The sequence below is a fragment of the Salvelinus namaycush genome, chromosome 9 (assembly GCF_016432855.1).
Source record: "Salvelinus namaycush isolate Seneca chromosome 9, SaNama_1.0, whole genome shotgun sequence".
Lineage (NCBI taxonomy): Eukaryota > Metazoa > Chordata > Actinopteri > Salmoniformes > Salmonidae > Salvelinus > Salvelinus namaycush.
The window spans coordinates 20148648-20170306 of NC_052315.1; the positions used below are offsets into that span (position 1 = coordinate 20148648).

Here is a 21659-nt window from a genome sequence, read left to right on the forward strand (position 1 = left end):
GACGACTGCGCCACTCGGGAGCCAAATGATGAGTTTGGACAGTACTATGGTGTTGAACGCTGAGCGATAGTCAATGAACAGCATTCTTACATAGGTATTCCTCTTGTCCAGATGGGATAGGGCAGTGTGCAGTGCGATGGCGATTGCATCGTCTGTGGATCTATTGGGGCGGCAAGCAAATTTAAGTGGGTCTAGGGTGTCAGGTAAGGTAGAGATGATATGACCCTTGAATAGTCTCTCAAAGCACTTCATGATGACAGAAGTGAGTGCTACGAGGTGAAAGTCATTTAGTTTAGTTACCTTTGCATTCTTGGGTACAGGAACAATTATGGCCATCTTGAAGCATGTTTGGACAGCAGACAGGGATATGGAGAGATAGAATACGTCCGTAAACACAACAGCCAGCTGGTCTGCCATGCTCTGAGGACGCGGCTAGGGATGCCGTCTGGGCCGGCAGCTTTGCAAGGGTTAACACGCCTAAATGTCTTACTCACATCGGCCATGGAGAAGAGGAGCCCACAGTCCTTGGTAGCGGACCGCGTCGGTGGCACTGTTTTATCCTCAAATCGGGCGAAGAAGGTGTTTAGCTTGTCCGGAAGCAAGACATTGGTGTCCGCAACATGGCTGGTTTTCCTTTTGTAGTCCGTGATTGTCTGTAGACCCTGCAACATACGTCTCAAGTCTGAGCCGTTGAATTGCGACTCCACTTTGTCTCTATATTGAGGTTTTTTGACGTTGATTGCCTTACGGAGGGAATAACTACACTGTTTGTATTCTGCCATATTCCCAGTCACCTTGCCATGGTTAAATGCGGTGGTTTGCGCTTTCAGTTTTGCGTGAATGCTGCCATCTATCCACGGTTTCTGGTTAGGGTAGGTTTTAATAGTCACAGTGGGTACAACATCTCCTATACACTTCCTGATAAACTCAGTCACCGTATCAGTGTATTCGTCAATGTTATTCTCGGAAGCTACCCGGAACATATCCCAGTCCGCGTAATCAAAACAATCTTGAAGCGTGGATTCTGATTGGTCAGACCAGTGTTGAATAGTTCTTAGTACGGGTACTTCCTTTTTGAGTTACTGCCTATAGGAAGAGTGGAGCAAAATGGAGTCATGATTTAGATTTGCCGAATGGAGGGCAAGGGAGGGCCTTGTAGGCATCCCGGAAGTTGTGGCAGTGGTCGAGAGTTTTAGCAGAGCGAGTATTACAGTCGATGTGTTGATAGAACTTCGATAGCACTTTCCTCAAATTTGCTTTGTTAAAATCCCCAGCTACAATAAATGTGGCCTCAGGATACGTGGTTTCCAGTTTGGATAAAGTCCAGTGAAGTTCTTTGAGGGCCGTTGTGGTATCGGCTTGAGGAGGAATATACACGGCTGTGACAATAACCGAAGAGAATTCTCTTGGAAGGTAATACGGTTCGCATTTGATTGTGAGGTATTCTAGGTCGGGTAAACAAAAGGACTTGAGTTCCTGTATGTTATCACAATCACACCATGAATAGCTAATCATGAAACATACACCCCCGCCCTTCTTCCTGGAGAGATATTTATTCCTGTCGGCGCAATGAACTGAGAACCCAACTGGCTGTACGTACTCAGACAGTAAATCCCGAGAGAGCCATGTTTCCATGAAACAGAGTATGTTACAATCTCTGTAAGGAGATCCTCACCCTCACCTCGTCAACTTTATTATCCAGAGACTGAACATTAGCGAGTAATATACTCGGAAGCGGTGGGTGGTGTGCGCGCCTCCTGAGTCGGACTAAAAGTCCACTCTTCTCTGCCAGCGATGTTTTGGGTCAGCCTATGGAATCAGTTCAATTGCCCTAGGCCCTATGGGTAGAACAAAGGATCCAATTCTGGAAAGTTGTTTTCCTGGTCGTAATGCTGGTAATGCTGGTGAGTACCGCCGCTCTGATATCCAAAAGTTCGTCTCAGCTGTATGTAATAACACAAAAACATGTAAGAAATAACACATTAAAAAAATACTGCAAAGTTGCGTAGGGGCTAGAAGCACAGCTGCCCTCTCTATCAGCACCATTTTACACCACTTTTGAATGATGCCCAGTGTTTGCAGTAAGAAGAATCAGCACATGGCAAGAAACGGCAAGAAACAGCACATGGCGTTTTTGCAACTTTACTTCCGTGTGAGCATTGCTGCGCTTATTATGTGAAGAGATAGCTTAATAGTTGATCAACATTTTAAGCTAAACGTTCTGATCTGTTGCATTTTTGATGCGAGTGGTTTGATTAATTTGGGATCTATCGCATCCCACAACTGTTTGGAATATTTATTTCTCGCACAGAAGGACAAGTTGACCAATAGAATAGGTTAACTTTTGTACTATGGGGGATAGTACAGTCGTGGCCAAAAGTTTTGAGAATTACACAAATATTAATTTTCACAAAGTCTGCTGCCTCAGTTTGTATGAAGGCAATTTGCATATACTCCAGAATGTTATGAAGAGTGATCAGATGAATTGCAATTAATTGCAAAGTCCCTCTTTGCCATGCAAATTAAATGAATCCCCCAAAAATATTTCCACTGCATTTCAGCCCTGCCACAAAAGGACCAGCTGACATCATGTCAGTGATTCTCTCGTTAACACAGGTGTGATTATTGACGAGGACAAGGCTGGAGATCACTCTGTTATGCTGATTGAGTTTGAATAACAGACTGGAAGCTTCAAAAGGAGGTTGGTGCTTGGAATCATTGTTCTTCCTTTGTCAAACATGGTTACCTGCAAGGAAACACGTGCCGTCATCATTGCTTTGCACAAAAAGGGCTTCACAGGCAAGGATATTGCTGCCAGTAAGATTGCACCTAAAATCAACCATTTATCGGATCATCAAGAACTTCAAGGAGAGCGGTTCAATTGTTGTGAAGAAGGCTTCAGGGCACCCAAGAAAGTCCAGCAAGCGCCAGGACCATCTCCTAAAGTTGATTCAGCTGCAGGATTGGGGCACCACCAGTACAGAGCTAACTCAGGAATGGCAGCAGGCAGGTGTGAGTGCATCTGCACGCACAGTGAGGCAAAGACTTTTGGAGGATGGCTTTGTGTCAAGAAGGGCAGCAAAGAAGCCACTTCTCTCCAGGAAAAACATCAGGGACAGACTGATATTCTGCAAAAGGTACAGGGATTGGACTACTGAGGACTGGGGTAAAGTCATTTTCTCTGATGAATCCCCTTTCCGATTGTTCGGGGCATACGGAAAAAAGCTTGTCCGGAGAAGACAAGGTGAACGCTACCATCAGTCCTGTGTCATGCCAACAGTAAAGCATCCTGAGACCATTCATGTGTGGGGTTGCTTCTCAGCCAAGGGAGAGGGCTCACTCACAATTTTGCCTAAGAACACAGCCATGAATAAAGTATGGTACCAACACATCCTCCGAGAGGAACTTCTCCCAACCATCCAGGAACAGTTTGGTGATGAACAATGCCTTTTCCAGCTGGATGGAGCACCTTGCCATAAGGCAAAAGTGATAACTAAGTGGCTCGGGGAACAAAACATCGATATTTTGGGTCCATGGCCAGGAAACTCCCCAGACCTTAATCCCATTGAGAACTTGTGGTCAATCCTCAAGAGGCGGGTGGACAAACAAAAACCCACAAATTCTGACAAACTCCAAGCATTGATTATGCAAGAATGGGCTGCCATCAGTCAGGATGTGGCCCAGAAGTTAATTGACAGCATGCCAGGGCAGATTGCAGAGGTCTTGAAAAAGAAGGGTCAACACTGCAAATATTGACTCTTTGCATCAACTTCATGTAATTGTCAATAAAGGCCTTTGACACTTTAAAAAAATAAAAATATTTCACCTTTATTTAACCAGGTAGGCAAGTTGAGAACAAGTTCTCATTTACAATTGCGACCTGGCCAAGATAAAGCAAAGCAGTTCGACACATACAACAACACAGAGTTACACATGGCGTAAAACAAACATACAGTAGAAAAATAAGTCTATATACAATGTGAGCAAATGAGGTGAGATAAGGGAGGTAAAGGCAAAATAAGGCCATGGTGGCGAAGTAAACACAATATAGCAAGTAAAACACTGGAATGGTAGATTTGCTCTCTCTCTCTCTCATGAAATGCTTGTAATTATACTTCAGTATTCCATAGTAACATTTGACAAAAATATCTAAAGACACTGAAGCAGCAAACTGTGAAAATGTATATTTGTGTCATTCTCAGAACTTTTGGCCACGACTGTAGATTGACATAGGCTAATGCTTTTGCTGTTTATTAGGCCTATTCATCTTGTTGGCTGACAAAAAAGTAAATGTGGACAGTATGCGCCTCAGAATTCGTTAAGAAAGACGCATGCAGTTGCGTTCCAGATGTGTCTGTCTTCACTTGTAGCCTACTTCGGAACTGAGATGCCTGTGAGAAGGACCCGATCACATGACGGGCATTGGCAAATAAGAATTGAGATATCTGAGAGAGCCATGTGAGCGAGAGGTGCCACGGAGCACGGAGATTGGCAGCCGTGAGAAGGGAATTAGGCTATAATTATTATATTCAGCCCAAGGGCATTACGGCCACACAAGGGGGATGCTGCCATGACATTCGAGGCCTGGTGAGAATATTATCAAGTGCTTGTCAAATTGTGACAGAGTGTGTGCAGCCTGCACGAGAAACAAAGCAGAGTTCATGCCTTTCATGCAACTTTTTTCAAATCAGCCATGCAGCCAACGTTTGTATCACAACTAAAGTTGCATAAATAACACTAAATTAACCATATAGGAGGACCTGTTTCTTTGTTAACTCCTCAACACAGAATAGCCGCATGTGCTCACTCCATCGGAAATTGTTTTCTAGAAAATATTTATATTTTATTTAGCTATGTTCAATTGTATTCTTCATACTATAAAATAATATAAAATAACACCACAGAATTCTAAGCGAATCTTGTCTGCTAAATGAACTACTGTAGCCCAAAGCCATATGGCAGGGCGTAACATAAGGAAAACTCAGAGTATGCTATTCTGTTCTTCGAAAAAAACGACATTCTCTTCATATCATGTTTCTTTAGACCTGTCTAAAATAAATAATGGATTTATTATGATGGTCTAGGATATATTTAATGAATGTATTAGACTTTTTATAATGTGGATGTTCCAAAGGTCTGCATCAGTGGCTTGTAGGCTATGCGTGGAAGCCAGGAGATCCTAAATGTGTTTATGTTAATTACCGGTCAATTAACGTGAGACTGGCAGTTATTTGCTTGACAATCACCGGCTGATAATATTTCATGACCACCACAGCCCTAGTAGAGAAAATAAGGTGTTGCAAAAACACCAATTTCCTGCTCACTCATCTACCGATGACACATTCAAAATATCTGCTCTGTCGAGGAGAAACACAGAGGTCGTCTTGAAAGTGCCATGTTTAATTTATCAACTGTAAAAAAAATAAAAGAAAAAAAAGCTAGAGTAATGTCTGGATTCAGCTCTCTCTCTCTCCCCCTCTCTCGTACAGTAGAATAATAATGGAGGCTGAGGAAGCGTGACAAGTTGTCTCTCCTCTACTCCAGTGGTTCCCAAACTGTGGGGCGCGAGGGTGTCGGCAGGGGTAGTGCGGGGTTCTCCCCCCACTCTATCCCTCGCTGTCTCTCCTTTCCTCTTCTCCACCTCTCACTGTCTCTCTTCTACTCCACCCCTCGCTGTGCCGCTATGCTTCTCTGTGTTTCCTGTGACCTCGCACTGTTGCTCTGTTCCTGCTACTTCTGTTTGATCTGGCCTGGGACCAGGTGCTAAGGGTATAAACCCTCATCTTTGTGCTGATATTCTAGTTGATTCTAATCAGTGTTGGGCTACTACTGGGTAGTTCTCTTACCATCCATGCAGTCACAAAGTCCCCCATCCACGTCCCTACTGCTGCAATCTTCATGAAGCTCTCGTTCCTGATACCCATGTACTCTGTCACCATGTGAGGCCTAGAAAGAGAAAGAGAGATAGAAAGAGGAAGAAAGAAAGAGAGAGAGCGAGGGAGCGAGGGGAAAAACAGAAAACGGTCACTGCGGCTGCTAAGTGTCATGATGCTAACTGTCAGATCCCATCCAAATCAAACTAGCCCTGTGAAAACAGTGTGCAGCAAGCGGCGCTACCTTTGTGGGACCCTCAGGGTTGTAAACAATATACACTGAGCTTCCATGAAATTGTTTACCTCCCTACTGTTTGGGAATTATCTTTCCATTTCGCAAATTTGTATCAGTGTCTAGGTGAATTTAAATCAGCATTATCCAAAAGCATGAGATGTCTCCATTGGTTGTTGGAACTAACAGAACATTGTTACTTAGCGCCATGCCACCATCCCTGATACAAAGGGCATGGGAGAAGAAACCATTTGTGGTATGCAGTTTGTCTTTGGTGCAGGGAAAAGATGACATGCATTCGCTGAAGTCCTAGTTATTCCTCCTATATTTCCTGTTGTAGGTAGAGATGGGAGCAGGAGCCTTTTGTTCAGGGTATTCATTAATCTTCCAACTTATCCTGGTAATAACACTGGGAGAAACTGGGTCACAAGCCAGGTCTATATGACAACCGCACCTACTGTACTTACCGCCCCCCAAAGAGAAGAAAAGAAGGATGAGGGAGGGAGGAGTTTGATCTCCTGGCAGCATCTTAGAGGCTGAGTGGAGCAGGTGGGCCTCCTCCCTCCCTCATCATTCTTTTCTTCTCTTTGGGGGGCGGTAAGTACAGTAGGTGCGGTCTCCTCCCTCCCTCCCTCTCCCACCCCTGACAGGTCACTGCGGTTTTCCAGCGAGTCGTTTCTGAAGTCAATAGCTCCACTCATCCTCTTTTGGCTCCGTGGCTGTTTTCCAACCTGCCACACAATACCCATGAAATATTTATTTGGCTTTGTGGACAGAGGCATCTGGAAAATGACAACCATGCCTGTTTTACTTTCCCATGCATTTATTTGATATGTTATTAGTGTTTACAATGACTGTACATGCCATTGGTTTTGTGAATGAAAATACAACTCTTTCAAAGCGGTACAGGATTATCCCATTAAATCCTATTAAAGAGCTTAGGCATGTTTAAATTAAACTTGAATATGTATTCATCTCCAATTAATGATAATTGCTCTCCCTTTTATCACCCATTAACTCATAATTCCCCTTAGCAACAAAACATAATAAAGAATTGAAGGTGGTCCTGGGGCAGAATTGCTATCAGCTATAACGAACCACTGAACACAAATGGCACTTGTCTTCTTCTGCTGTTTTCATGTTCTTTGAATTCATGAAAATGAGCTGCTTTTGAAAATGAATGTGTTAAATATGATGGGGTGTGGTATAATTTATTCCTACCCATCATTTTGTCTGACTTGTCATTCATGCTCAGTGTAGAGTAAAAGTGCTACCATATAACTGTTCTGTTTCAAGTGTCTCCTAGAACCTATGACAAACCATTGACCCCAAATGGCACCTGTTTTCTTGTGCCTACATAGACAGTCTCTGTAGTCATGAAAACAGATAGATTGTTAATTAAAAATACAATTAAGATGCTGCATCAAAGGTAGGCTACAATATAAATCATATGACATCAATACTCTATTCATTAGATTGCCGTGAAAGGGCTTGATTAACAGAAACGTGAGGGGCATGGCATAGGTGACTTAACACCTTGCCCGTAAATAAAACTAAACTTGATTAGAATGGGAATTTATAGGCCTACCTGCATTAAGTCAGTTAGATGCTCAGCAGCTTGGCCCCGGTCCAGTTGCCTAGGAGATCCCACAGGGAGTCGTGTACCCACTGCAAAATTATAATCGATAGTCCTGGAAATGCTGTCTAGCACAGCACAACTCAGACTTAAATCTAGCCGATAGCTGGCCGTATCAGAGAAAACACTTGCCCTCTCTACACCTCCTCCACGGTTATCAAAATTGGGCAAACATTGCACCTCTTCTACCAGGCAGCAATGTTTGCCCTTTTTTCTATGGACAGCAGAAGAGCAGAGGAAGAGTTTGGGGACTCTTCTCTCAGTGTGATTAAAGGCAACACTTCCACGGCTGCCGTGAACCCTCTGACCTAATGAGAGTGTTCACGGCAGCCGTGGAACATCAGTACAGTAGCTGTCATGAATAATCAGATCAAAAATGGCTCCCTCCTGGTGGAACATCAGTACACTAACTACCATGAATAATCGGATCCAAAATGGCTCCTGTGGCGCAAAGCAGTGAACCAGTTACACCTGTGCGTCAATCTAATTAACATATATACATCAAAATCCGTCAGTTTAAGAGAGAGATAGAGATATGTTTTTTTGCATGGGCTGCGTCTTAATCCACCACATCCGCCTAAGTCAGCCTTCCACATCTGCGTTGGAAAGTGACAGAGCTACAGTCCTCTTTGTCAGACCAGGAGACATCCAGAAAACCGGTCTTCTTACAAAAATGTCTGTAGCGAACGGTTTGGCCTACTAACTATGTTCTCCGTTTTGCTCCATGACCCCCACAAGCCCCACGGGACTTGTCTGAAGTCGGTACCACCGATGTGCCAACTTCTGTCTGTAGTGTCCAAACCGTTTGGGCTACAACTGAATATCACCCCACTATGGAAAAGGGAGACTCTCGTTTTGCTCCCCCACAAGTGTAACGGGACTCATCTGAAAGTAACCCGCTACCACCCCCAAAAAATGAATGGAAGTATGGTGGTAGTTTTGTGCCAGCAAAAAAAGAGCTTAAATATGTGTCCAAAAACAAAACTAAAATCCTGAGCTTTCTTATATCTCCTAGACATAGGACAAACACTTCAAAACATTTTAACTTATGATTTATTTTTTGATTGTCTGTTTCGCCAATTAGGAATGTGTAAAATCAATGCGTTTCTATGGGCTATAGTAGTAAAGGCTAAATAATATATATATATATATATATATATATATATATATATATATATATATATATATATATATATAGCTGAAGTCGGAAGTTTACATACACCTTAGCCAAATACATCTAAACTCAGTTTTTCACAATTCCTGACATTTAATCCTGGTAAAAAATTCCCTGTCAGAATAATAGTAGAGAGGATTATTTATTTCAGCTTTTATTTCTTTCATCACATTCCCAGTGGGTCAGAAGTTTACATACACTCAATTAGTATTTGGTAGCATTGCCTTTAAATTGTTTAACTTGGGTCAAACGTTTCAGGTAAGACCTCCCGGGTGGCGCAGTGGTCTAGGGCACTGCATCGCAGTGCTAGCTGCGCCACCAGAGTCTCTGGGTTCGCGCCCAGGCTCTGTCGCAGCCGGCCGCAACCGGGAGGTCCGTGGGGCGACGCACAATTGGCATAGCGTCGTCCGGGTTAGGGAGGGTTTGGCCGGTAGGGATATCCTTGTCTCAGTATGTAAAATGTAATAAGAAATGTATGCACTCTACTGTAAGTCGCTCTGGATAAGAGCGTCTGCTAAATGACTAAAATAAAAATAAAATAAAAAATAGGTAGCCTTCCACAAGCTTCCCACGATAAGTTGGGTGAATTTTGGCCCATTACTCCTGACAGAGCTGGTGTAACTGAGTTAGGTTTGTAGGCCTCCTTGCTCACACACGCTTTTTCAGTTCTGCTCACACATTTTCTATAAGACTGAGGTCAGGGCTTTGTGATGGCCACTCCAATACCTTCACTTTGTTGTCCTTAAGCCATTTTGCCACAACTTTGGAAGTATGCTTGGGGTCATTGTCTATTTGGAAGACCCATTTGCGATCAAGTTTTACCTTCCTGACTGATGTCTTGAGATGTTGCTTCAATATATCCACATAATTTTCCATCCTCATGATGCCATCTATTTTGTGAAGTGCACCAGTCCCTCCTGCAGCAAAGCACCCCGAAAACATGATGCTGCCACCCCCGTGCTTCACGGTTGGGATGGTGTTCTTCGCAAGCCTCCCCCTTTTTCCTCCAAACATAACAATGGTTATTATGGCCAAACAGTTCTATTTTTGTTGCATCAGACCAGAGGACATTTCTCCAAAAAGTACGATCTTTGTCCCCATGTGCAGTTGCAAACCATAATCTGGCTTTTTTATGGCGGTTTTGGAGCATTGGCTTCTTCCTTGCTGAGGGGCTTTTTAGGTTGTCGATATAGGACTCATTTTACTGTGGATATAGATACTTTTGTACCAGTTTCCTCCAGCATCTTCACAAGGTCCTTTGCTGTTGTTCTGGGATTGATTTGCACTTTTCACACCAAAGCACGTTCATCTCTAGGAGAGAACGGTTCTCCTTCCTGAGCGGTATGACGGCTGTGTGGTCCCATGGTGTTTATACTTGCGTGCTACTGTTTGTACAGATGAACGTGGTACCTTCAGGCATTTGGAAATTGCTCCCAAGGATGAACCAGATGTTTTCAGAGGTCTTGGCTGATTTCTTTTGATTTTCCCATGATGTCAAGCAAAGAGGCACTGAGTTTGAAGGTAGGCCTTGAAATACATCCACAGGTACACCTCCTATTGACACAAATGACGTCAATTAGCCTATCAGAAGCTTTTAAAGCCATTACATCCTTTTCTGTAATTTTCCAAGCTGTTTATTTTATTTATTTAACCTTTATTTAACCAGGAAGGGCTCATTGAGATTTAAAATCTCTTTTTCAAGAGCGTCCTGGCCAAGATAGGCAGCACCAAGTCATTACAAGTCATTTCAAAAATTACAGACAGACAACATGAAAAACTACAAGTAATCTAGTAAAAACCATAGAATTCACAAGAGTATAACAACATCAAAAACAGCAAATTAAAAACATTGACAGGTCAGGGAATCAGCCTCAAAATCCTTCATCAGTGATTTAAAAACACCAATCGGGACAAGTTCTTCCAGTTTAAAATTATTTTGTAAGGTGTTCCAAGACGATGGCGCAGAGTACATAAAAGACCTTTTACCAAATTCAGTTCGGACATTTGGAACAGTTAGCAGGATAAAGTCTAGCGAACCAAGAGAGTACCCACCACATTTCTGAACAATAAAAATGCCCAAATAAAAAGGTAGCAAACCCAAAATGGCTTTGTAAATAAAAGTATACCAGTGACTGAGCCTACGAGTGACTAGAGAAGGCCAGCCAACCCTGGTATACAAAGTGCAGTGGTGCGTAAGGGTTTTGCAGTTTAAAATAAATCTCAAAGTGCCATGGTAAAGAGTGTCAATTGATCTCAAACACTGAGCGGAAGCATTCATATATAAAATATCCCCATAGTCTAGTAAAGGCATAAATGTAGCTGATACTAGCCTCCTTCTGGCTTCAAAAGAAAAACAGGCCTTATTCCTAAAATAAAAACCCAATTTCAGCTTCAATTTTTTTGTAAGTTGTTGAATATGCAATTTAAAAGAGAGGCCGTCATCAATTAGAATTCCAAGATATTTATATGAGGTTACAACCTCAATCTCCTTGCCCTGACAGGTAGTAATAGGTGAAAGGTTCAGAGGTCTATTTCTTGCATTAGAAAACACCATTAGTTTAGTTTTGTCAGTATTGAGGATAAGCTTCAATTGACACAAGATATGTTGAACAGTATAAAAAGCAGTTTGCAAGTTCTGGAAAGCTTTTGTAAGAGATGAGGCACAACAGTAAATAACAGTATCATCAGCATAAAAATGAAGTTGTGCATTTTGGACATTTTTGTCTAAATCATTTATATAAATAGTGAATAAGAGAGGACCAAGTACAGCGCCTTGGGGCACACCATTCAGGACAGACAATTTAACAGACATAAGCCCATCAAATTGAGTGCACTGAGTTCTATCAGACAGATAGTTAGCAAACCATGCAACTGCATGCTCCGAAAGACCTACACTCAACAATCTCTGCCTTAGTATAGCATGATCAACTGTATCAAAAGCCTTAGAGAGATCAATAAAAAGTGAGACACAGTGCTGTTTTTTGTCAAGGGCTTCAGTGATATCATTTAAAACCTTCATGGCTGCTGTAATTGTGCTATGCTTCTTCCTGAAGCCCGATTGGTACATAGATAAAATAGAGTTAGTAAATAAAAGCTCTTTTAGCTGTTCACTTACAAGGGTTTCAAGTATTTTCACCAGGGGTGACAGCTTTGAGATTGGCCTATAATTATTTAAAAGAGTTGGATCTCCCCCTTTTAAAAGTGGTAGGACAAATGCTGATTTCCAGATATTTGGAATTTCATTACATTCCAGGGTTAGATTGAACAGATATGTAAGTGGTTCAGCTATGAAATCAGCTGCCACTTTTAAAAAGCAGGGATCCAAAAGATCAGGACTTGCAGGCTTTCTTTGATCTAAGGATTTCAGGGCTTTATGTACCACCTGCACTGAGAATGGCAAAAAGCTAAAAGTTTGACCAGCTCTCACTGGTTCATCCACACAGGGTTGTACAGAGACAGAGGACACTGGTTCATCCACACAGGGTTGTACAGAGACAGAGGACACTGAATCAAACAGCCTACCAGATGATACAAAGTGCTCATTGAAACAATTCAGCATTTCAGTTTTGTCATATATAGCAACAGAGTCCTTCAAAACACATGATGGTAATTCATTAACATTACTGTTACCAGACAGACTTAATAGCATTCCAAAACTTTCTAGGGTCATTCAGGTTATCAGTGGTAACAGACATAAAATATTCAGACTTGGCCTTCCTGAGAAGAAAAGAACACTTGTTTCTTAACTGCCTAAAAATAAGCCAATCAGCATCAGAACAAGATTTCCTTGCTTTAGCCCAGGCTAGATTACGGTCGTGAATAATACAAGACAGCTCAGAAGAAAACCATGGATTATCCCGCCCTTTAACCCTGAACCTGCGGAATGGGGCATGTTTGTTTACTATTTGGGAAAAACCATCATGAAAGAATATCCAGGCAGTTTCCACATCAGGGATAAGCTCAATCTTGCTCCAGTCAAAATAAAACAAATCATGAAAGAAAGCCTGCTCATTAAAACACTTCAAATTTCTCTTACGAATAAAACGTGGATTTGTCTTTGGAACCTTAGTATTTCTAACAGCAACAACAGCACAACGGTCACTTAAATCATTACAAAAAACACCCACCGCAGAATATTTATGTGGAACATTTGTCAATATCAAATCAATCAGGGTAGATTTATCTGGGCATTTAAGATTTGGGCGAGTTAATCAACTGGGTAAGATTCATAGAATTACAAAATATTTTTAAATCATCAGACACCGGCTTTAACCAACACCAGTTGAGATCACCAATCAAGATCATTTCACTGTAAAGAAGTTTAGACATAAGGTGCGTCAAAGAAGAAAATTCATCACCGAGAGCAGTTATAGAGAGGCCCTTTGAAACCTCAATATTCAAAGCAAGAAATTCCAACTGTTTACAAATAGTTGTTTCAGACTTTGCCACACTTACATGGAATTTAGATTTTACTTACATGGAATTTAGATTTTACATATATAGCCACACCTTTCTTAACCCGATCAGTGCGATACACATTGTAACCACTTATACAAATATCCTTATCAAAAATAGACTTGCTGAGCCAGGTTTCAGAAAACACAATTACATCAGCATCAGTTGATTTAGCCCAAATCCTAACCCCATCAATTTTTGACAACAGGCTGCGTACATTTAAATGAAAAATACCAAAACCAGATCTTGATTTAAAATCAGAGGGGGTTTGGAGACATTGCATATCAGGGCCAGGGTTGGGTTGCACATTACCTGATATCAACAACAGAAGAATAACTAGGCACCTCTGTTTAATAACCTTGCACGGCTTCTCTTTTTTAAGAGACCTACTGCAAGCAAATTCTACAAGTGAGTTTCCAGACAATACAAAACAGTCATTTAAAACCATTAGACTTTGGTAGTGACACAAATTCGTACTGTTCACATCATGCCACAAATGCATCGGCACTTGGACGAGTGAACCGAGTAAAAAAGAGCGAGTTCCTGCAGACAAAATGTCTAATGGACGGGAGAGCACATTGTCAGATGTACTCACCCTGCGACAATGTTCGTTTTCTCCAGAGTTCAGTAAAGTCAGTGCACAAAGCAATACCACGTAAATTGTCATTTTCTCTGACAAAAAAATAAGAGGCCAACGAAGGTAAGGGGAGAGAGGGACAGCGTGTATGTGAGTCAATGTGAGTGTTTGCGCGTGTGAGTAGATTGGGTGTTGAGGGCGATAGAGAGAACGGGTTGAGCTGCCACTGACAGCCAGGCGAAGAGCAAAAAGGAGCAGCTTGGACGAGACACTCCGCGGACGAAGGAGGAACTCAGGCCAGCCAGAGATAGGGTTACCTTGGTAAACTTCAAGTAATGAAGTGCCGAGTTGAGGGAGACCCGTGATCTTTACACCAGCAAAAATAAAATTGTTTGCACTACACAACAATGAAGTTACGCAACCATAAATAAATAGATTATTAGTAGGTTAAAATGTACTAGTCACAGACAAACGACTTGACATGCTGCCATCTTGGAACGCTTTATAGGCTCAGTCAACTTAGTGTATGTAAACTTCTGACCCCCTGGAATTGTGATACAGTGAATATAAGTGAAATAATCTCTGTAAACAATTGTTGGAAAAATTACTTGTGTCATGCACAAAGTAGATGTCCTAACTGACTTGCCAAAACTATAGTTTGTTAACAAGACATTTGTGGAGTGGTTGAAAAATGACTTTTAATGACTCCAACCTAAGTGTATGTAAACTTCTGACTTCAACTGTACCTACAGGGGTATATAATTCATCACGGTGAGAGATTGTACTCCACTGAGTCCTTCTGGCCCTTCCTTTCTCTCCTCTGCTCCTTTCTGTCCACTAGTTTCCAAGCTTGATTCTTGTACTTGTGTTCTGAATTTCACAATCAGTGATTGTGGAAGAACCTGGCAGGTGTGTAACCTCTGAAGCCTCGGAGATGTCTAGCCTACTTCAGTACACAAACATGGCATTGGATCCTCCGTCATCTACATTGAGATGTTTTTTCTGTCTCTTCCGTGTGTACAGTACATAAGAGCACACATTTGACAGTATACACAGCTTTGGACTGGAGAATGGTTGACTGAAGAACATCAAGCTGTCATGGAAGGGCCTCTCTCCTATCACCAAATCATCTCCCAAGGCGACTTAAAATCTCTATCTCCATCCATCCCCCTCTTTTTTAGTCAGAGCGACATCAGCCCACATATTGTATTAAACTTTCTCTAGTTTCTTATCACTCTACTGGCTCATACAGTGGGGGAGTGGGGGTGAATAACCAGCAGGCACTTTCCAGGCCAGCACCAGTATCTGTCCACTGTATCAGTCTTCCATTAAACTAGTCTTAAATGGAGTCTGCAAGTCCTAGAATCTTATAAATCCACTTGACTTGGGCTTTACAATGTCACAAGTGATAAAACGCACACGCGCACACACACACAAAATCAACTGTGATAAGCTTTTATAAAAAGTATTGCTTGTAGATGCTGGCATATGCCTGCTAATTAAGGCTACAAACAGGTGGGTGAGACAGGCTTTGTAGCTTTGCCTTACTTGATAAATACAGCCAGACCATAACTTTATACTTGATAGTCAAGACAAGCTCTGAGTTTACCTTTCCACCTCCTCTCGAGATGGGAAAGTGCTCAAGTACTTACATAAAGTCACACATCAACACACAGGCAGGCACGCACACATGCACACACACACAAAACCAACTGTGGTAAGCTTTTATAAAAAATGATTGCTTGTAGATGCATTACACATTTTTAAATATTGATTAAAAGACACGTTTCAAGTTGTTTGATGTCCCTCAAGGGAAGATTGGTTCTGCACTGTGTGGCATTTAGAAATGTCAGGACACATTTTATAAATCATATTTTATCGCAAATTGTCTGCAGAGCAGCACAAACAATTTATAGTACAGTGCTTGCAAAACTGTAGCCTTTAAGGCAAGATTATGAAATGCTATCAATGACATGACTGGCTGGTGTGAAACATAATGAAAAGGTAGAGAGATTCACACATGCAGACCACAGGAGGTTGGAGGCACCTGAATTGGGGAGAACGGGCTTGTGGTAATGACTGGAGCAGTATAAGTGGAATGGTATCAAATACATCAAACAGATGGTTTCCAGGTGTTTGATGGCATTCCATTTGCTCCGTTCCGTCCATTATTTTGAGCGGTTCTCCCCTCAGCAGCCTCCACTGATACAGATGTATGCACACACACACACTGTGTTAGGCTTTTTCCTATTTGCAGTTCCCAGTGGACTTCCCCATAGAGTTGTCAAGGTTAATGTGCTATGCTGTTGATAGTAGCTGTCTGTATGTCTCTGCATGAGGATGACCTGTAAGAGGCCAACTCCCAATAAGGCCTCTCTCCCTTGTCCCAGATAACAGCAGGGGAAGGTGGGCTTATGATACTAAGGTAATGACAGACCTGTCTCTCCTCTCTCTCTCTCAATATCGACCGTCAGCTACAAAAAATAGCATGGTCTCTCCACCCCTGGTCATGTTTATGTTTGGTACTCCGGCAGGGAATCCCTCCTGTCAACAGGAGGGAACCTAAATACCACAACATCCCATATATTCTGCCTTTTAAATCTACTAGTCTATGGCATTACGCCCGCTCAGCTAGACAGGGACTCTCACGCAAGGAACACAGAGGCATGGTGGTAAACAGAGACAATGTTCTTATGTGCTGCTATAACCCAGCTCAGTCAAAGGGGCGGCTGCGGTCATCTGCCTCCCTCCCTCCCGCCACTGGGTGAGGACATGGGGCACGCAGGCAGCCGCCCCCTGCCTCCACCCGTCCCATGCAGCAGTGTAGCCTGGCAATAGCAGAGTCCCCCCTCATCTAAATTAGTCATGATTAACATGTGCGGTGCCACGCATTGGGCTCTCTTAATTAAATAACACTGCCTAATTAGGGGCTTCTTTCTGCAGGTAATGGTGCTGTAAAATGCCAGAATGGGATTAGGCGGCGTGACGGAGCACCGGTGAAGGGCGTCAAACTCCCTGGGCGGTCACACTCCTCTGCTTTCACACAAACAAAAGCCCCCTAATCTGACACTTACATTAAAATGCAAATGGCCCAGATGTGAAAGCCGCCCGGTAACAAGTGTGGCTCTGGATAACACTGTGTGCTGTGGGAGCCACAATGGAGGGATGCATTCCTGGTGTTACATATGAATGAAGGCAACTGGTTGATAGCTGATGACCCTGGGTTATGTTTAAACCATGGCTCTCATGGTTACATGTTTGATCAATGTCCTTTGTCTGGACAGCTCTAAATTCTGATGGTCACATCTAACATGGAGGTAATGACATGTCGCTCTCATCATTTATCATATTTGAATGAATTGAATTTGAATAAGTAAGTATTAGGTCATTCCTAGAGAAAATATAAATTCCTGTCATTGAATCAAGCTCAGTGGAGTCTGAATGGTCAAAGAAAATGAAAGCATATCAATGAGCACTGGGTCAGGGACAGCATACGGTGACAGGTCAGAGAGCACGGAGACAGACACACCTCCCCCTCAGCCACACACAGTCAGACACACACAAGACACAGCCAGACCTCTACAAAGGGGTGTGAGATGGAAACAATATGTGGTGTGTGTGTGGGGGGGGGGGGGCAAACGAGCAGTAGGACCTCTCCTGCACCGCTCCATCACAGTTGGATGCCAAGCGCAAGGCATCATGGTGTGTTTTTTCAAAGACATCATTATTCCGAGGGAAACCAATGCCAGCAGATGGCCTTTACAGAGCCTTGGCAATAACTGTGCCTTATCCTCTCTGAACAAAAAATTAAAAGGAAAATATAATTAATTCCCACACAGAGGCTTCCTATCCTATTTGCCACAAAGGGATATTATTGTACCTCTTTTATGCTTTGCCTCAGTAAAATTACAACGGCCTCATATTGAGTAAGGGAACGCGGGATATGGATGCAGAAAAGCTTTGGACACGGATCAAAATACTTAAGTTTCACTGCATCATCAGAGTTGGAACACTTCCATTCTCCTCTCCATCCATCCTCCTCCCGCTCTACCTCCCTCCCCTCTCTGCTAACTGCTGCATTGGCTGCCATCAGAGACCCGAACACATCTCTTCTGAGGCGTGTCCTGGTCCTCTCTGGTAGAATGTGAACACTGCTCTAATAGGTCCGCATTAAACAGAGATGCAAACATTAGTCATCTCTAGCAGACCGCCAGCCTTAAGAGGACACAGAGAAAGAGCAAGACAGGAGGTGCCGGGAGGAAACAGGACAGGACCGACAGGAAAAAAAGGCAGAGTGGTGGAGTAGAGGAGTAGAGCAGAGAAAAGGCTGGTTGCTGGCTCCTACTGCCTCTTGGTGGGCTGCTGGCTCGATGCGTTCACTTGCTTTACAACAGCACCATCTACCGATCTGAAAAGACACAACCTGAAATGACTATGTGATGTCATTGGAACTGTCACATCAGAGGCAGTTTGTTACATAAGGGAGACTATTATTTTTTATGTCTGGGACATATAGTTGACCAATTGAAAGTACCTGGCTCGTTGTGTCTGCACTGTATCTCTGTTCATTTAGTGTTTACAGCTCACAGTGAGGAGTAAATGAGGATTGGGAACATTCTCAGCACTTTTAAGGAACTTGAAAACATTTTTCTTCATCACTATTTCAGTACTTTAACATAACTTCTCAAAGTTCAAACATGGTTACATTTAATTTCAATTTTAGTAATGTTCCTTGGAATGTTATCAAACTGGTTTGGCATTGGGAATATTCTCAAATAGTTCAGAGAACGTTAAGAAACAACATCCTTCTGTGGGAATTTCAGTAATTCAGCATAACGTTTTCTACAGGTTTCCTCATGGTTCTATTTAAAGTAGGGCCGTCATTTTTGGGACATTTCTTCATCGCACGCAGTGGCGACCCGTCATTCAGGGCAGTTTTTCTTGCTCTAGCTGTTTTTTTTTGGGGGGGGGGGGGGGGGGCTTGCCTGTTTTGCACATTATTTTGGCATTAATACGTAACACATATCAGTTTGCAAACAATGTAAAAAAAAATATATATCATTGAGTTAATAAAGCCGCATTACAAACATGGTCTCTTTTTTGTTTTCTTGAGTAAGGCAGCTCCAAAATGATAGGTGTTTCAGCCTAGCTCAGTGCTTATCTAGCAGTCATCATCATGAATCAAGTCGACAATCTACATGCAAATCCTTTTTAATCCTATGAAGAGAAATAATTAAGAGAAATTATAGGTAAAACGTATCGGTGCTCATTGGCCATTGGACATAAATATTACCCAACGGGTTGTAAATCGCAAATTCAACAATGACTGATTTGGAAGGAATCAGTGACAGTGGCTGTGTGGTACCAAATCTGTGATCAAGGGGCTCTGATAAACATTCAACATTGGCCTTGCTGTCAATGAAGCATGATTTGTGCCGCGCTCAAAACAACAGTTAACTCGGAACTACGAAAACTTCACTTCAGTGAGTTCGAGACAACTGGGAAGTCAGAAATAAACGAGCTCCGACTGGGAAAATTCGTTTTGAACAGTCATCCAACTCGGAATTGTAAATCCGGCCTCTTTCTAGAGCTACGACCTGAAGATCAATGACGTCATCATGATTCGACCTTGTTTGTTTCCGAGTTCCCATTTGTTTTGAAAGCACCATAAATCCAGAGAATGCCAGACATTGATGACAAAATTTGCAGATGAAGGACCGCCGCTCCACCTTCCTGTTCAAGTGAGCACAGCACAACAAGGTGAGACCAAAAATGTATTGTATGCTGCTGCATAAATTATGTAATATGTCTGGGGGATATGTATACTGTAGCTAAGAAAGTAATACTATGTCTATGTTGTGTAGTAAGATGTTAGTAGCCCATGTGCCTCACCCTAATAATTTGGTCTATTTACCCCTCTTAATTTCACCCACTCTTCTGACTTGGTGGTGCACATGTAGCCTATAACCTGTTTTGAGAAATGTAATCATCGAATATTGTAAGTTTTCATTGTCTGCTTATATGCCCCCTTTATTTATCCTATGCTTCTGACTTGGTGTACAGGGAGAACACTGTAAGAAGGGCCCATGTTCTGAATTCTGTACATTTCAAAAGTGCTGAACAAATAGTTATATTGACTACGTCTGTCCTTGCTATGCTCATTAATGTCCCCTTATGCCATAGTTTGTAGATCTCAATTGTCATTAGAAACCACATTTGTTTAAGCCAGTTTGCCATATCAGCTATGTTTATTTAAGGCAGTAAATGAGGCTGAATGAACTGTTTTGTTGCCAGACAAGGCTCCGCTGATAGCCAGGTGTAGCAGTGGTAAGATGTTGGGACTGCTGTTAGGACAGCTTTATGTAGGCCCTCACAGTTTGTGGGCACTGTTTGTCATTGTTATAGTACAATCGCATATAACCTTTTAAGCGCACACGTTTCCGCACTGAACCTTTTAAGCGCAGAACACAGCTACAGTCAATGCTTGCTTGCACCTTTACATAGCTGAAGACCATGTGCCTCTAGCCAAAATCATGTAAAAGATTTGGTCAATATTACCGGAGATATGTTTTTTTCTTTTGTGTACATGTCATAAGCCATTTTAAAATACTCACAAGACGCAATTCTTTGGTTTGATAACAAACAACATTGTTTAGCTAGCTAGCTAGCAACCTGATAACTTAACCACTGACTAGGCTATGCACAGATATGGATGGCACAGGAAGAACTGAAAATGAATAGGGTACTCAAAGAGATGCATCAAAGGTAGGCTGCATATGCAAGAGTGATGTGTGTATTATTGTGTTTGTGAGAGAGGATGTGTGTGCGAGCAGGAGTAAATGTGACAGAGAGGGTTGTGGGAGGAAGGGAGAGTGTGTAGGCCTACAGTATGTGTTTTACATTTATCTGAAAAGTACAGAAGGTTACAGTGTTTAAAAGCTCTTTGTTCTTTGTATCCATAGAGACAGTTATTTTTTCCTACTGTCACACTCATTTAGAATTCCTGAGTAAGGGGGATTATTTAAGATACTCAAGGGTTTCAGATCACTTCAAAAGATGGGCAGGAACTCTGCTGTCCTAGCTTCAGGGGAAAGCTGATTTCACCATTGGGGTGCCAGGACAGAGAAGAGCTTGGTCCTCCCACCCCTACCAGAGGTGGCAGAATGGAGACCAGAGGTGGCAGAATGGAGTACTCGGATTGGGTTGTAGAGTATAGCCTGAAGGTAGGGAGAGGCAGTTCCTCTTGTTGCACCGCAGACAAGTACCATGGTCTTGTAGTGGATGCGAGCTTCGACTGGAAGCTAGTGGAGTTTACGGAGGAGTAGGGTGACATGGAAGAACATGGGAAGGTTGAATACCAGGTGGGCTGCAGCATTATGGATAATTTGCAGGGGTTTGATGGCACAAGTGGGGAACCCAGCCAACAGCAAGTCGCAGTAGTCAAGACAGGAGATGACAAGTGCCTGGATTATGTGAGTTAGGGTTGTACTCTACGGATATTGTAGAGCTTTCAAACTCAACTCTGGACCTCGAAGCCAGTTTCACTACATTTTTTCATTGTTCCCCTCTAGTGATTTAGACTTGGGACACCAGGTACTTGCAATTCATTATCAGGTAGAACAGAAAACCAGCAGGCTCCGGACCTTGTAGGGTAAGAGTTGTAGAGCATAAAACCTGCAGGAGCAAGTCACTACTTTGATGTTTGCAGAGAA

General features: G+C 42.5%; 1 pseudogene; it reads right to left on the minus strand.

The window, feature by feature from the left end:
- LOC120053187 overlaps window positions 1–21659 on the minus strand; it is an 83250-nt pseudogene that overhangs the window by 12230 nt on the left and 49361 nt on the right.